The 17,775-nt window shown below is 42.9% G+C and overlaps 1 long non-coding RNA gene across 1 annotated transcript; it reads right to left on the bottom strand.

Annotated features, from left to right (window-relative positions):
• Nucleotides 1–933: 933 nt before the first annotated feature.
• Nucleotides 934–9,076, bottom strand: LOC102548872 (uncharacterized). Its single transcript, XR_360238.5, has 3 exons — nucleotides 8,540–9,076; nucleotides 7,121–7,185; nucleotides 934–1,488 (listed from the first exon to the last, which is right to left on the bottom strand). It is a non-coding gene; the product is annotated as an uncharacterized LOC102548872 (long non-coding RNA).
• Nucleotides 9,077–17,775: the final 8,699 nt, after the last annotated feature.

Here is a 17,775-nt window from a genome sequence, read left to right as displayed (position 1 = left end):
ACCTGTGGACTGCACCACGCACGCCATGGCCTAGGGTCCTGGAGAAGGACAAAGAGGACTGGGCATCAGCCTTCACCTCTCTGTGGATACTGACAACGTGTGCGGTGGCCTCATGCTCTCGCCTTCGCCACTGTGGAGGACTGTGTGGCCACAAACTGCGAGTCACAATGAACGTTCCTTACGTAGGCTGTGTCAGGTGGTCTGTCACAGCAATAAGAAAAGCAGCGGATGATGCAGGGTGTGAGCCCTTGCTGGGATGCTTAAACCATGGCTTGTTTCACCACGGGAAGAGGAGCAGACAGCTGCAGTATTGTAAGGACGTAGGCTGCTGCTCCAACTCAATCCTTGACTGCTGTCTGTTTTGTCCACATAAACAAAATGACGGCACGTGGGGGGCTTATTCCAGTAGAGAGGGATGCATTGTTTATCCGAGACTGAGACCTGCCCATGCTACACAACGCTAGGATGCTGTCTCCAAAACTCTCTGATAGTCTTAGAAGTATCCCGTAAGCCAGACACAAAACGCCAAAAATCTCTTAGTGGCAGAAGAAAACATTCTGCTTCGGACACGTAAGCAGCTTAACGATTTCAGTTGGTTGAACGTGGAAAGGTGAAATAAAGTTATTTAGTTGCTGCCTTGGATCTAAATGTACCTACAGCTCGAGGCCAGGGGAAGTAGTTTCCCCATAAATTAACTTAATGTTCGTTTTTGAGAAAGCATTTTAATCTAAGCAGGTTTGTTAGTCACAGGAGGCAGCTGCAGGCAGGGTGAATGGCGAAACACAGGGAAGTTGGCCTCCTTTGCCAGAAGCTTCCCCAGTAAGAGTTTAAGTCACTGACTCCGTCTGCCTCCAACTGACCCACACAACAAACAGTACTGCAGACATCATCATAAACAGACTCGTCAATCTATACCATCGCTTATGGTGGATATTTGCTTTACAAGGTCACTTTCAACCTATTTATTGTTCCCAGCATTGATTATCATAATACATGCATGACTCCCGGGTCTAGGCATGGGAGAGTACATGACTTAAGACAACAGCTATACCTTACCTTAGCTTCTAAAACTTAAGGACATGGGCAACCCAAAGCAAGTGAAGAGGGCTGTTACATCGTTCTCTTAAAGAAACAGACAGAGCACACAGTAGGATATCAGCCTTAACTCTTCACTGACATGGAGTTGTGTTCTTAGTTCTGACTGTCGAGTCCAGGGGGAGTTCCCGTCGCTTAGGATGTACACGATACTTTTATAATATTGTATTGCCACAGTAGTTGAGTGAACAAGTGAGTGGGCCACGGGGCAAGAGCCACAGAGATCCAAAAGACAGGACTAGGTTTTGACAAACCCTGAGCGAAACCGAGTTAGATATTGGTGTCGGTGGAGGTGTTTTGGAGTCTGACGGCAGCTGCATGGACTCCCGCTTCACTTCTCTATGTTCAGTCTGCTGCTTTTCTCTAAACATCAACATGGGTGAGGTCGATATACTGTGGAGAAACCGATACAGGAAGCATTTAATTATTGAGCATTCAGAAGAAAACAAGGCTAACGAAAGAAAGAAAGACAGGCAGTGTGAAGGTACAGCAGACTTTGTTTTGGAGCCCATTTTGGTTTTGGGTGATTTTCTTGGGCTCTAGGTCAAGTCTTTTCTAGAGCGTCCTCAAGCACATTGTAATCATTCTCAGGAAGCGTGGCATATTATTATTTTTAAAGTTTGACAGTCATTTGCCTGCTGACACAAAAAAGCCAAAAAAGCTGAAAAGAGGAAAAGAGGCAGCTTATTCTAAAGTCAAAGGTGAGTAACCATGGTCTAGGAACATGTGTTCTATTATGGTTATAGTTTGATGAAGCTTTATATCGAAAGAACAAAGAAAGCTATAAATCAGGGTACTTTTAAGTGAAATGCCTGGGTGGAGACATTAGATGGGTGGATTGTGTTAATGTGGGGAAGTCTTTGCTATGAGTCTCAAGGAAAGCTGTTTCCTGGGATATGACCAGGAACCAGGACTCTCAGAGGTACAACCCTGGAGGTACAACCCCACAGATAACATCGGTGCTGTGAGAATTCAAACACCAGGTAGACACTGACGTCCAGTAAGACACGTACACTAGCCACTGAGACTTTCGAATTTGGAAGCAGATTTGTTGGGAGCTTCTGGTCCTTAAGTCCAAACTTGAGATTTGAAATTTTACACAGAACCTCCTCAGTTTACCACTGTTTTATCTTCGACTGTCTTTGGGCAGAACCTCCTAACAATTGCTGTTTGGTTTCATGCTTGACCTTCTTCCGCTCCAGCCTCCCAAGAAGCTGCTGATGCTGTCCCATAGTTTTGAGCTTTCCTGAATGCCAGGGAGTTACAATTGCTTACGAGCAAGGAGTTTGATATGAGTCCTTAGACTTTAAACTCAGGGTCCTCATGCTCGAGAGTTCTTTTACCCACCGAGCCATCTCTCTTCAGCCTAGGTTTTCAAACTCTCTGAGATTACGTCTTGTGTTATCAGAATCAATATGGAAATAGTTACATTAGGTTGTAAATTTCAGAAGTTGTGGCTGCACAGTTAAGAGTTCTTGATGGTCTTCCAGAGGATCTGGGTCCATTTCCCAGCAGGTAGAGCCACCTGTTACTGCAGTTCCACAGGATCCGATGTGTGTGTGTGTGTGTGTGTGTGTGTGTGTGTGTGTGTGCGCGCGTGCACATCAATATAAATTAAAAAATAGAAATTTAAATGAACAATCTTTCATCTCCAGCTAACCTGGCCCCTACACAGTTGTACTCATTGTTTGTTATTCTTTTGATGACTTGCTCTGACAGCACAGACTTATTGCTCTGCTATTAGCTGCCAGGAACCATTTTAGATTTGGCTGCAAACAAGAAGAAAGCAGTATTTCTCCTCCCTAAGGAAGATCACTTCGCAACCAGCAGACTGCGTGGCAGAGTCTGCAGAATTTAATATGGAGAAGAACAAGAAGTGATACCTCCGACTCCAAGCTGTCTATCACATGTCACAGGCATCTGTCCTTTTCTTGGGAGGTTTCTGACACCGGGGCCTCTTTCTTTCTTTCTTTTTTCTTTTTCTTTTTGCACTTTAATAAAGGCCTGTTCCGAATAGACCTTTCTTTACAATTCAGACGTATTTAAACGTGTCTTATAGGGCTGAGTGGCACTCGCCTCACATCTGGATTGTTTTCTCACGTGTGACGAATCGTGCATAAGAAGGAGCAATCTCCAATCGTGAGATTGTAATAGTGGATCAGTGAGCCCAGTCTTAGTCACTGTTTAAGGTGTGTGGGGGAGTCTGCTAGAGGCCATGTTTAAAATGTTCTAGGCTTATCCACTGGAGATTTCATTCTTATATACATATTGTATGAACTGGAACGGCCCCCATAGGCTCATGTATTTCACTACTTAAGTCACCAGGGAGTGGAACTGTTTGAAAAGATTTGAAAGGATTGGGAAGTGCAACCTTGTTGGAGGAAGTGTGTCTCTGGGGGTGGGATTCAATGTTTCAGAAATTCACACCAGGTCCCCAACCCCCTGCCTGTGGATCACGATGTACCTCTCAGCTACACGCTCCAGCACTGTGACTGCCAGCCTGCCACCATGCTCCCCACTGTGGTGAAAATGGAGTGAACCTCTGAAGCTGTAAGCCAGCCCCAGTGAAATGCTTTCTCCTGTACGAGTTGCCTTGGTCATGGTCATCAACAGACCAGTGACTGAGACATGTGTATACAATGACTTTTGATCTATCCAACTCCCTTTCGCTCTCCACCCTCATCCATGCCAAAGATCTCTGGAGCACACCCTCTCCCAACCTCAACCTCATGTTTTCTTTATTATTATTATTATTATTATTATTATTATTATTATTAATTTATTTATTTATTTATTTATTTATTTATTTATTATTATAACCCACCAGGTCCACTTAGTGTGAAAGACCCCAGCTTAGCAGCAGTAACGCCATTTTGCAAGGCTGTACTTAAGATGACTGGTTCAGGGAAAGGTTAGAACACTGAGTACACAGCGGCTGCCAAGCAGGATGTGTTTGGTTGAAGGCTTCGGTTGAGCACCTGACAATGAAAAAAAGCCCCGGGAGAGGTCCCACACCCTGGTGGGGGGCCGAGTCAGTCGTTATGTTCCAAGAAGGTAGCTAAGAAACTTGCCCCGGGGCTGAACCCTTGGGGGGCCGAGTCAGCCGTTATGTTTCAGGAAGGTAGTTAGGAAACTTGCCCCCGGGCTAAACCCTTGCCATATTAGAATCCACCAATTATATCCCTGTAACCATGCATCTGCTTCTGTATGCTTGCTTCTGCTCCCCAAAATCCTATAAAAAGCCCATCCTTGGTTCCGTGGGGCGCGCCAGTCCCCCGAGTGACTGAAGCGCCCGCAGGTGCCTGTGCCTGTGTATCCCGACAATAAACCAAATCCTCTTGCTGATTGCATCCTGTGGTGTCTCGGTCTGGTCTTTGGAGTTGGAGGGTCTCCATCCCGAGGGAAAGTTCTCCCTGAGAGCTTTTCAAGTGCTGCTTGTACATAAACAGGTATGGGACCATCCATTGGAGCATGGGCAGTTTAACAGTAACTACACTCCCACAGAAAAACGATTCTCCCTCAGTAAATACCATAGTTCTTTAGTGAGGAATGCAGCCTCATGAGCCACTCTCCCATCTCCCATCTGAGGGAATTTTGACCATTCTGATTTTGCTAAGGTAACACAGCTGCTGTGAGTTCATGCGTGCCAAGGTCATGTCACGTCCCAAAGACAGCATCTCCCATCACCTCTCCACATCCTCTCTTGCGTTCTTTCCTCTTCCTCTTCTAGGATGCTCCCCAGGCTTTGCAAAGGGAGGGTTGATAAAGACGGTCTGTGTAGGGCTGGGCAACCGTCACTTACTTGACCACACTGTGAACCCTGAGACTGTGTTGCTTACTGGAAAAACCTGTTTCTAGTGTGTGCTCAGCCCTAGCACACACCTTTCTTTAATCAGAGAGCTTTCTGTTTATTGTCATCAGGATTAAATAAAGGCAATGACAGGACAAGAGGCAGAGCAAGCAACCAAGTGACAGGGAGTAAACATAGGGGGAAAAAAAACCATGGAGAAATGACAGGAAGTAGGGGGAATGGATTGGGAGGTGCACAGGAAGTAGAGAGGAGGGACATTCAGTGTGAGGGTTTTAGGGACAGTGTGGAGAATGGGGATGTCGGCTGTTCTAGGAAGGTCAGCTGGGTGCTTTCTCTGCCTCTCTGAGTTAGCAGGCTTTCACCCCGGCATCTGGCTCCAAGTCTTCTTTGGTAAAATTGAACAACTGAGATTCTGTTGAGCAACAACACTTATTCTCTATACTTTCATGAGTTCCGAGCTTCTGCCAACTGCAAAAAAGAAACTTTGTTGGCCAAGGTTGAGAAGAGCGCAAATCTATGCGTAAACATAGATATTTGAAAGGCAGTTCAACAACTTGACTATTTAGCAAAACAATAGTAGGTTTTACCCAGAGCCTATAACAGTTCTGTCATAGGCTTTAGACCAGGCTCACAGTCTCAGGCATAAAACCTCTCCTGTTGTTGTGAAGTGTCCACCAGAGAAGACCACTCAGCCATGGGTTTGAGCCAACAGAAAGAAAGATTTTAGTAGCCATTCAGTGACTACACTAGGTGTTTGGGACCCAAGTGTAGTCCCAAGTCCTTCTTAAGGTGGGCCTTTAAGCACAAAAACCCCATCGTAGGTTGGCACGCCTCAGTTAGAAGGACAGTTAGGCAGAATCAGAACTACAGAAGTGAAGAGCAAGGTTCACATGTGTAGGGACTTTTCCAGAAGGATGGCCTTTGATGGATCAGGTCTTTGTTCTGACTTTGGTAGGTGTTGCTGCCTGAGACTCGAAACCTGAACGGCTTTCTTGTTTATCATGGTGTCAGTTATGCTAAGGTCTGGGGGCCTGTTCACTGTGTCTCAAGTTTCAACTTCAAGCAGAAAGTGGTTGGTTGCCTCCATAACAGATGTATCACCATGCACCAGTGGGCACTTCTTGCCTGGCAGGCCAGCACTGCATATCATAGCATTTAGGGTCCAGTCATGGGTAAGACCATTGATAGATCATGAGAACTAATGTAAAAATGGAACCACCTCCATCTTAAGTCGTCTTTGGGATCCTGCATAGCATTCAGAGTTGCTTCTTTTTTTTCCTTCCTTTCTTTTTTACTTTTATTGGATATTTTCTTTATTTACATTTCAAATGTTACCCGCTTTCCCAGTTTTCCCTCCAGAAATCCCCCTTTCCATCCCCCACCCCCTGCCTCCATGAGGGTGTTCCCCCACCCACCCACTCCCTCCTGCCTCCCCACCCTGGTGTTCCCCTACACTGGGGCATCAAGCCTTCACAGGACAAAGGGCCTTTTCCTCCCACTGAACGGACTCCATGCCATCCTCTGCTACATATGTGTCTGGAGCCATGGGTCCCTCCATGTGTCCTCTTTGGTTGGTGGTTTAGTCCCTGGGAGCCCTAGGGGAGGGGGTCTGGTTGGTTGATAATGTTGTTTTTCCCAAGGGTTGCAAACCCCTTTGCCTGTAACACTCCTTCTGGGACTGTGAAAGCTAGCAGCAGAAAGGAAGTTTCCTTGTCAGCTCCAGATCGATTTCTCTATGTCTCTAGTCTTTCTTGAGAACTCTCTGGATTGATTTACAATGTTGCTGCAGAAGTTTACACTCCTACAACATTCTAGCATTCATTGTCAATTGAATTCTTGTGATGACCATTCTGTCTTGGGTAAGATGGATTCCTTAAGTAGTTTTACTGTGGGAGGTTATCACTATCCCTGATTTCAAATTATATTACAGCACCATGGTAATAAAAACACCATGTGACTGACCTGAACTCAGACACACAGATCTGTGGAATAGAATTGGGGACCCAGATATAAGTCCACTCAACTACAGTCACCTGATCCTTGACAAAGATGTGAATATATATATATACATATATATATATATACACACATATATGTGTGTGTGTGTGTGTGTGTGTGTGTGTGTGTGTGTGTAAAGAGACAACATTCAATGAGTGGTGTTGGAAAACATGAATTTCATTATACAGAAAATGGAACTAAATTATTATCTCTCACCCTGCATAAGCCTTGGTTCCAGATGGGTCAAGAACCTCAACAGAAGACCTGGTACCCTGAAGTTGCTAGAGGAAAAAATAGAAATATGCTTTAATTTATTATATGTACAGGTGAGGACTTTCTGAATAGGATTCTAGTAGCACAGGAAACAAGGTCTACAATAGCATCAAATAGTATCCCATGAACCTAAAAAGGTTCTGTTCAGCCAAGGGAACGGCCAGTAGAGTCAACCAACTGAAGACATTTAGCCTACAGAACAGGAGAAAATCTTTGCTAGCTACGCTTCTGACTGCAGAGTGGTGTCAAAACCACAAAGACTTAAAAACTAAATGTCAAAGAAACACAGTACACAACTGAAAAAAAAAACATGGAATTGAACAGAAAGTTTCCAAAGAAACACAAATGACAGGAAATACTTAAAAAGCACTCACATCCTTAAACATATTTTTTGTTTTCTTCCCTTCCCTTCCCTTCCCTTCCCTTCCCTTCCCTTCCCTTCCCTTCCCTTCCCTTCCCTTCCCTTCCCTTCCCTTTTCCCTTCCCTTTTCCCTTCCCTTTTCCCTTCCCTTCCCTTCCCTTCCCTTCCCTTCCCTTCCCTTTTCCCTTCCCTTCCCTTTTCCCTTCCCTTCCCTTCTCCCTTCCCTTCCCTTCTCCCTTCCCTTCCCTTCTCCCTTCCCTTCCCTTCTCCCTTCCCTTCCCTTCCCTTCCCTTCCCTTTTCCCTTCTCCCTTCCCTTCCTTTTCCCTTCCCTTTTCCCTTCCCTTTTCCCTTCCCTTTTCCCTTCCCTTCCCCCTTCCCTTCCCCCTTCCCTTCCCTTCCCTTTTCCCTTCCCTTTTCCCTTCCTTCCCTTCCTTCCCTTCCTTCCCTTCCTTCCCTTCCTTCCCTTCCTTCCCTTCCCTCCCCTCCCCTCCCCTCCCCTCCCCTCTCCTCCCTTCCCTCCCCTCCCCTTCCCTTCCCTTCCTTCCCTTCTTTTCTTTTTCTCCCAGAAAGGTCTCCTGAGCCCAGGCTAGCTTCAAAGTCTCTATGTAGTCAAGGATAACCTTGAACTTCTGATCTTCCTGTCTCTACTTTCTGAATGCTGGAGTTATGGTCACGTGCAATCACATCCTAGTTTTGAAATGGTGGGGATCAAATCCAGGCTTCTTAAGTGCTGGATAAGCACTCTACACAACTGAGCTACATCCTCAGGTAGATGAATGGTCTATGCTAGAAGGCTAGCACACAGTGATATCTTCACAGAGGCATGGGAAGTGCAAGCTATCACAAAACAAAGCAGTCATGTTGCTGTGGGGATAAAGAGGTGGATTATCTTTTGTAAGAAGAGAAGCTGCCACATGGAGAGATTGTGATGATTTTAGCTCAAAGGCAGAATCTAGGAGGGAAAGAAGGGATGATTTAACTCAGAAAAAAAAAAACCTACCTCCTCTAACTCAGAAGAATGTGGGTGCCTTGGACTTTGCACACAGACAGGCGAAGCACGACCAGAGGCCCGCTGGGCATCTCAGTGGTGGAACTCAGAGTTACAAAGGCACATTGCTTCTCTGCCCTCATTCGTAAGGGCGTAAGCTTATCTATCAACTCTTGAGCACTTACTACGCACCTGCTCCTAACACTTAGTTGGTGGAAAGATTAATTAAAATTGACTTTTACACAAAGATGCCAGGGATAAAGGTAATCAGAGGGAAAAGAGTAAAGATCAGGAGAGAACGTCAGAAGCTTCCTCATCCTGGCTGCCCGGTGTGAGGGAGTGCCGCACAAGGACTGAGATGGGATCTCTCCTGAGCTCTGTGCTGTTGTTTTAGATTCTGTATGGGCTTTGGCATTCTAATATAAGAATCTAAACGATCTTTAACTTGTCTCCAGTGTAACAATTGTAATGACACAGCTCAAAGAGGCTGTGAATAGTGCGAACTGGTAGTACTCATTAGTGCTTCCGGTAGTATTCATTGATGCTTCCGGTAGTACTGATTGGTGCTTCCGGTAGTACTGATTGGTGCTTCCGGTAGTACCATGGCACTTCCGGTACCAACTGCTACCTTTGTTCTCACGGACTTCCCTTTCCAACCTGGAGTGCCAATGAGATAAGTGGCCATCTGCGTGTTGTTGGAAAACAGCTAAGATCTTTCTTCTTTACTTCTTTCCAGTTTTTCTTCTTCACTAACATGACCTCTGAAGCCCAAAGCTTGAAGAAGTGCCGCGGTTGTCAAAATTAAATAGGTTTATGAAATTCCATGTCCAGTTGGCCTGAAATTGTGCCCCTTCCAATTTACATGCTCAAATACAAATCTCTGATGCCTCAGAACGTGATCCTCTTTCTGGATGCAATTCGCTAAGCTGAGGTGATACTGGTGTAGGCTGGGCCTTTTATCCAGTGTGTCGGTGCCCTTATAAGAAGGGAAATCTGGATACAGAGACACAAAAATAGAACACTGCATGATGGATGACTTCAAAAGCCCACTATCTACCAGAAACGTTGGGACAAATCCTCGTGATACCTTATTCTAGGCTTCCAGCTGCTTAACCTGTATTGTTCAGACTACTTACTTGATGAATCATTGTTACCCCTGCCATATTCTTCAATTCAGACTATTTTTGTGGTCTTGGATTTCCTTAGCAGAAACGCATTATCTATGAGCCTTGAGAGTTTATCTGTTATTTTCACGACTATGTTTGAGTTTCAAGCTCTTTACCTGTGATGGCTCCCAGTCCCCGTGCGGGTAGCATGGTCCTATGGTTGCTGGTTCTTCAGAGAGGACTAAATGTTCTCACAAGAAGTCCGTTTCTCCTTCATTACAACTGTACTCCACTGAGGGTCTGATCTAGCATTCAAGTCATTGCACAGAGTGAGATCTATTTCTCTGGCACACAGTGAACTTTCATAAACTTTACAGATTTCATGACTATAAAAATGTTGGGATACTATGCATATCTTTATAGCTGAAGATAAATCAAAGCCTAAGAAATTGCCTTGGTTTGTGCTGCTCTTCTGTCTGTTTTCCTTTTTCTTTTAATAGTAGGATGCTTTTAAAAAATGAAAAATTCATAAGAGTAAACTTTGTATATTCTATGCTGCCATCTACAATGATTTATAAGAGCATAGTTCTTTTCTATAGCTTATCAAATGAATAGAATGTTTAAGAATTACTTTCTTAATGCGCTCATGTGTGTATGTGCACGTGTGGGATTGATTACTGAACTAGCACAGATGCAGTTAAATGAAACAGAGCCATCTGCAGAGAGAGTGTCAGATGGACATTGTGGCTGGATACTTTCTGACAGCTGTTATAAAATAATGAGTTTGTATCTGCATCAGATTTAGGTCAAGAAATTTTGGGGCACTGTTTTTTCTCTCTTATTTTTAATGATTGGATTCATTTGTGTCAGTTCTTGAAGTTAGTTATTTCTCACATCTGGTTTATCCCCATGCCTCCCTCCATGGCTTATTAAAATTTGTCCTCATATATAGTAATTATAATTAATGATGGAAGGTCTAAAGTTCTACGTTGATGAGAGCAAGTTTGTAAATAGCATTTAATTCAGTAGAATCTAAGAAAGAACAGCTGCTTCGATTTCTGGGTAGAAATATACTGTGGATGAAAATATTTTTCATATGTTGAGTTAAAAATACTGATTTTGTTGCCAGGAGAAAATATTGAAATAAATATTTATAATTAGATTCTAGAGCTAGATGTGTATGTCTGTGAGAGTGTATTTGTCAGAGAGAGAGAGAGAGAGAGAGAGAGAGAGAGAGAGAGAGAGAGAGAGCAAGTTGGTCACAAGTTGATAAGAATAAAGATTTTTCTCAGTGGAGATTTTCAGTACTCTACTGTGATGTGCAACCCTTCATAGCAGTCCATTGAAATATAATAAAAATAGTGTACAATTATCAGGTAATTTTTTCCTAAAAAAAAAAAGGGCAAAGTGTTCAGTGGTTTGCCGGGTTATAGGGTCAAGGCTGATGTGGTTCCGGTTGAATGTTTTCTGGAGATAATAATTGTAGCCACTGTTTGCTGCACACCAACACTTCCTGCCCCATTCTGTGCCAGACTCTGTGTATATACTGCATGTTTAATCCTCAGTATGAGACCTTATGAAGTCGGTACTGTTCTCTAGGGTTTGCATATCAGAAACCCGAGACTGGTATAGAGAGAGGGCTCCGTGTGAAGGATAGTTGCTCCCTTTCGAGGACCAGGGTTTTGTTTCCAGTACTTGTGTGTTAGCTCACACCCATCTGTAATTCCAGTTTTAGAGAATCCAACACCTTCTTTTGGCTTCCATGGGCACCAGGCTTGCATGTGGTACACATACAGACATGAAGGCAAACACTCATACATATACATTAAATCAATCTCTCTTTCTCTCTCTCTCTCTCCTTTTCTTAGTTTATTTCTTTGTTTCTTTCTTTGTTTCCTTCCTTCCTTTCTTCCTTCCTCTCTCTCTTTTTCTTTCTTTCTATCTATTCTTTCTATCTATCCTTTCTTTCTTTCTTTCTTCCCTTTCTTTCTTTTTTCCTTCCTTCCTTCCTCCCTCCCTCCCTTTCTTCCTTTCTTTCTTTCTTTCTTTCTTTCTTTCTTTCTTTCTTTCTTTCTTTCTTTCTTTCTTTCTTTCTTTCTTTCAAGACAGGCTTTTCTGTGTAACCCTGGCTGTCTTGGAACTTGTTCTGTAGATGGGGCTGGCTTTGAACTCCGAAATCGGCCTGTCTCTACCTCCTGAGCGCTGGGATTAGAGGTGTGTGCTGCCACACCTGGCTTCCATAAATTCTAGGACCAGTTTGTTCTTATGCACGAAGTAACTTGTGGAACTCTGATTGACATGCTCACCTTTCACGACTCCTGGGAAGCTCCTCTAGTTACATCACGCACCGTCATCGTCATTCGCCATTAAAAATTTACAACTTTGTTTACTAATGAATGTGAATTTTAAAGCAAATTTTACATATCCAGGGTTCAAAGTTAAAATGTACAGCATGGAAGGAAAGCAGGTGGCCTTTTCTTCCTTGTTTCTCAGTCTGTACAAGTCCTTTCCCCAGTGACAGTCACATTTCCTGCTTCTTGCTATGCATTAAACTTCCAGAAAGGCAGCAGTAGACGGAGTGATGCAGAGATCTGCCTCAGCTCACACACCTTTCCAAGAAGAAATTAGAATAAACACATGGTCCTTGCTGTTATGTTTCTTGACAAATATATATGTATGTATATGTACATGTGTATACAATGTATATGTATATATGATGATAACACACACACACACATACACACACAAAGGATATTGTTGTGGTAAAAATTAAAGTGGAACGTTTTCTATCAGGTCTTACGAACTGGATCCACTCACTCTGGCTGCTACTCTGCCACGTGGTCCATAAGCCGCCCACTTCCGGCTATCTCCTTTTTCACCACCCTCTCCGCACCGTCCCCTATACAGTAGTTATCACACCTGACACACACACACACACACACACACACACACACACACACACACACACACCCCTCATCCTGTAAGCCCTGCTCGTTCTTACTCCACACAGGCAACAGAACCATATCTGCACGCTCCAACTGCCTCTCATCCATTTCTTTTACACACTGTCCTCTTTAGCCTGGTAAAATCAAAGTTCCAGAAGCTTGTAATTTAGCAATTAGATTTCCATGTTAAATTCCCAATCCACAATTCATCCACACAATAAATTCACTGCCAATTGATAGTTATAAACCACCAACTTAGACAAGATAAAATCGATCTAGTCACCTAAATCTGAACCACTCTCCTCTGTAGACTCCATCTTGATTCCCTTCCTTCTCCTCCTCTCTCTTTCTCTCTCTCCTAGACTTTTTCCCCACCTACTGTTCCTTCTCATCCAATGATAGGCTTTGCCTTATCCTGGACCTGCCTTGCTGCATAATAACATCATCCTACATATCACACCTTCTGTTTAATTGAAAAATCCTTCTGTTTTCGTCAAACATAAGCTATGTACAACTATTACCATTAGAAAATCATCCAAATGACTATGTTTTCTCAAAGTTAAATAGCTTGGGTAGGTTATGAGACTAATTAGTCTTCAACTCCATCAGAAATCTGAGAATGACCAAATATCTATAAACATAGGAAGCCTAACATGGCTTCCAGAACTGAGAGGTTGTAGAGACAAATCTCCACTAGCACAGTCCTCTGTTAGCAACATGTGAGAGCAAGTCTTCAGTCTTCTGCCCTAGGATCAACTGACAGACATTTGAAATGCAGAAATCTAGAAGAGCTGATAATTGTGGCTCAGCAAAGACTATCAGTTGACTATTCTGCATAATGTCTCCCTTTTTGGACAGTGTTAGTCTGTAGGTGAAATGGGCAGTTTCTGCCTAGTGGCTGCCTAGCCACAAAGTATTACCTCACCTGGAGGTAGAGGTGCTCCATTTCTTCATTAAATCTGCCAAAGTGGAACTGTTAGGAGCAGTTATGTCTCAACAAAAGATAAATAGCTTTAAATGTCATATTTTGTGGATTTCTAACATTTTTGAAAACCATCTATCTATATAAGGTAATCTGGACTGTTGTCCGTTAACTATTCTTAGCCATTTCTGATGAGAATATTTTAAAAACACCATAGTGGTGAACTAGGAGCCATGAATTTATTATTTGTCCCTTAATTCTTATGTTTAATCAACTTCAAAGTTTGTAATGGCATCAATAGAAGGACTGGGTACAAATCTTGTACTTTTAAAATTTTTGTAACATATAAGTAAGTTCTATGCCAATGTAAAGATATGACTTTAGCTTAGTTACCAAATGAGATTGTGGCTATACAAATCAATCTAGCTAATTTCTCCCTGTTAAATTACGGCCTCATAATTCCTCATAAAAACAACCTTAGGTCAACCACCTTTAGCCCCTTCAAAGTCCAGGGAATCAGAGCGACGACTCTTCAATGGCTTCTTAAAACTGTACATGGACGTTGAGATCTCCTTGAGGGGTAGAGGGGTAGGGAAAATGGAACAAATGTTGTAGCCTGATGTGTCTGTCTTGACTGGACCTAGTTGACAGTTCTTGAATCCAAGCAGGTACATTCTGCAAAATATAATTCTCAAGACAAAACTTTAGAATTGAGATATCTTTTTGTTTGATTCTCTTGAATCTAGTTTTTCAGATGGTCTTCCTCTATCATATCTGATCCATATAACTCTGGAAGGTGTCCAGAGCCTAATCACCCTTTTCAAAAACACAAAGACAAAAATTTTCTCCCAAAATACCATGTTCTTTAGTCTGTAACCAAAAAAGCTTGTATCTTGTACTCTCTCCCAGAGAAATAATATACCAAGACTCAAAGTCACACCCATTATGAAAATTAAAACAATTTAAAAAAAGAAGTAAGCCAAACAGTAGTGTATGACCCTGTCATACACTAATCTGTCATTTCAGGAAATTAACTCAAAATTCCCATGGAGCCCAGGTTAAGAGAACCTGAGTTTCCCGTTGTGGTAAATATCAATAACCACAAACCCTCATTAGCTGGCATTGTCGAGCTATATGGCCTTAGTGGGATAGTTCATAAAACTATGTGATCACCCTTTTATTAATACCAATACCAGTAAGTAAGCAACTTGTCAAACTAAGATTTTAGCCCAAAATATATCTGTTAAGCTCTCTACCTGGAGTGCCTGAATCTATTTAATAATAACTTCCGTAATATATATCTGTATTCACTCTGCCTGGTGTACAGACTTCTATTTTTAATAAATTTATTAACTTATAAATATCACAGCTCTCTACTTGGAGTCAGTGACTAGTTTTCCCTATCTTAGTTCCGAACTGTGGGTGAAAATCGCCATGATTTGGGTAAACTCTGTACTCTCTTCTTCTAACTATAAAAACAAACTTAATCACAATCCCATTAATACCTGTCATTAAGAAGCAGGCAGCTTGTCTAACTAGGATTTTAACCCAAAATTCCTGTGGAGCCCACAAACAAAGAGTATGGGCATCCTGAAAGACTTAATAGACCATTGATTCTTTCTACTATCTTTAAAGCACTAAACCAAACCTAAATTAAATCATTTTCCAAACAACTTTTGTTAAAGAAGCAAGAAGCTTCTGATCTATAACTCTCTGAGCTCCCAGTACTTATCACAGCAGGAGACCTATAGCCTGCAAGCCTAGGTTGCTTCTGTGTTTCTTTGTTTAAGGGTCCAGTGCACTTGAGACATCACGTGACTCAACATGGCTAGCGCTAGCCCCCTCTTAAAAATAGAATTTTCTCTTTTAACTCTTAGGCTGATAATCTTTTTTTAAAAATCTTTATTAACTTGAGTATTTCTTATTTACATTTCGATTATTATTCCCCTTTCTGGTTTCCGGGTCAACATCCCCCAACCCCTCCCCCCTTCTATATGGGCTTCCCTCCCCATCCTCCCCCCATTACCGCCCTCCCCCCAACAATCACGTTCACTGGGGGTTCAGTCTTGGCAGGACCAAGGGCTTCCCCTTCCACTGGTGCTCTTACTAGGATATTCATTGCTACCTATGAGGTTGGAGCCCAGGGTCAGTCCATGTATAGTCTTTGGGTAGTGGCTTAGTCACTGGAAACTCTGGTTGGTTGGCATTGTTGTTCATATGGGGTCTCGAGCCCCTTCAAGCTCTTCCAGTCCTTTCTCTGATTCCTTCAACGGGGGTCCCGTTCTCAGTTCAGTGGTTTGCTGCTGGCATTCGCCTATGTATTTGCTGTATTCTGGGTGTGTCTCTCAGGAGAGATCTACATTTAGGCTGATAATCTTAACTTTCTAGTGTGTTCTTGCCCAACACATTGGTTTGCCACCTGATGTGGTAATATTAAAAAAGAACAGAAATCCACAAAATACGGTGTTTAAGTTATTTATCTTTTGTTGAGAGATATCTACTCCTAACAGCTCCCCTTTGGTGGATTTAACAAAGAAATTGAACATCTCCACCTCCAGGTAAGGTGATGCATTGTGGCAAGACAGCCACTAGGCAAGAATTACCTCCATTCATCAGCAGACTGAATACTGTCCAGAAAAGGACACGTTACAGAATAAGTTGATAGTTTCTGACCAGCCCTTCGAAATTCTGTGTTTCAAAAGTCTGTCAGATGATCCTAGGTCAGAAGGCTGAAGACTTGCTCTCACGTGTTGCTGACAGGGGACTGTGCAAGTAGAAAATTGTCTCTACAAACTGTCTTAGTTCTGGAAGTCATGTTAGGCTTCCTATATTTACAGATATATTGGCCATTCTCAGATTTCTGAAAGGGTTGAAGACTGATTATAGTCTCATAGCCAATTCAGGCTGTTAAACTTTGAAAATACATATTTAATTAGATAGTTATCAGATAGTATATAAGCTAGCCAGGATATAACATAGATAAGCCTTTCTTAAGCTGGAATATATAACTATTCTGCTTAACTGATAAAATGTTGGACTGGGTGTTAGGTATATTTTATACTTTTAAATTACAACATGATAATAGTCGTGCTCAGCTTACATCTCATAGAAAAGTTTTCTTTTTAATTAGACAGAAAGGGTGAAGAGTAGGTTGATGTCGTTATGCAGGTGAGAGTTGGCAGTTAGGTCAAGGCCATGATTGGACAGTAAAAATATATAAGGCAGGGAGAAAGTTTTTGTAAGGTGGGAGAGAAGGAGAAGGAGGGAGAGTCAAGATGGAGACTGAGAAGGGTGACCCCAGATCTGGGTAGTCCTGAGTTGCCAAAGGTAGCTGGATGGATTTCTGTAGGCAAGTTTATCTCATCTAGGTAAGCGGTTTATATCCTTATCAATTGGTTGTAAGTTCATTGTGTGGATATATTGCACATTGAGTATTTAACATATAAATCTGGTTGATGGGTTACAGTTTGTTGAGTCATGATTTCACTGGGTCGTTGGGAAGTGAGCAGAGTCCGTGACAGGAAGCAGTGCTAGGCTATAGAATGCTTGGGGCTAGGGTGGCATGGGATCACACTAGCACGGCCTGTGGAATGTGATGTGTGTGTCAGGCGTGGTATCCTAGGGGACCACGTGGAGAAGGTGGCTAAAAGGGAGACAAAGGGAAGTTGGCTTGCGGACTTCATGGCAGCCAGAGTGAGTGGATCCATCCAGCTTGTGGGAACTGATAGAAAACATTCCTTTTTAATTTTTACCGCAACAGAATATACTTATCCTTTTGGAACCCCAAGTGTGGATAGTGTGTGTGTGTGTGTGTGTGTGCACCCGAGTACGTGCACATGTGATTTTGTGGGTGTACATGCCTATGTGTGCACAAACACATGGATGCCAGAGGAGATTGTCAGCATCTTCCTCTACTCTCTCTCTCTCTCTCTTTTTTTTTTTACATTCCTGCCTTGAGTGGGGTGGGGGCTCTCAGTAATCTAGGCACTTGCTGTTTTGTCTAGGCCAGCCAGCCATGAGCCACGAATTTTCCGGATCCGCCACCTGTGTTCACCTCCCAGTGCTGACGCTACAAGCCTGGCTTTTTACATGAGTTCTGGGGATCCAAACTCGGGTCCTCATGCCCTCAGGGCAAGCACTTAGTAAGTCATTCCCTCAGACTCTCCTTTGTGATCTTAACAGTACATTTATAAGCCGGTGCTAAAGTTGTCTTGATCTTGCAAGTGCATAGGCATGGTCACTGGGTTCCTTTCAGAATGGGTCAAAAGGAGAGTT

The sequence above is a fragment of the Rattus norvegicus genome, chromosome 15 (genome assembly GCF_036323735.1).
Source record: "Rattus norvegicus strain BN/NHsdMcwi chromosome 15, GRCr8, whole genome shotgun sequence".
NCBI classification, from domain to species: Eukaryota; Metazoa; Chordata; class Mammalia; order Rodentia; family Muridae; genus Rattus; species Rattus norvegicus.
The sequence above is the reverse complement of the archived record's forward strand: the minus strand, read 5'-3'. Positions and strand labels throughout refer to the sequence as shown.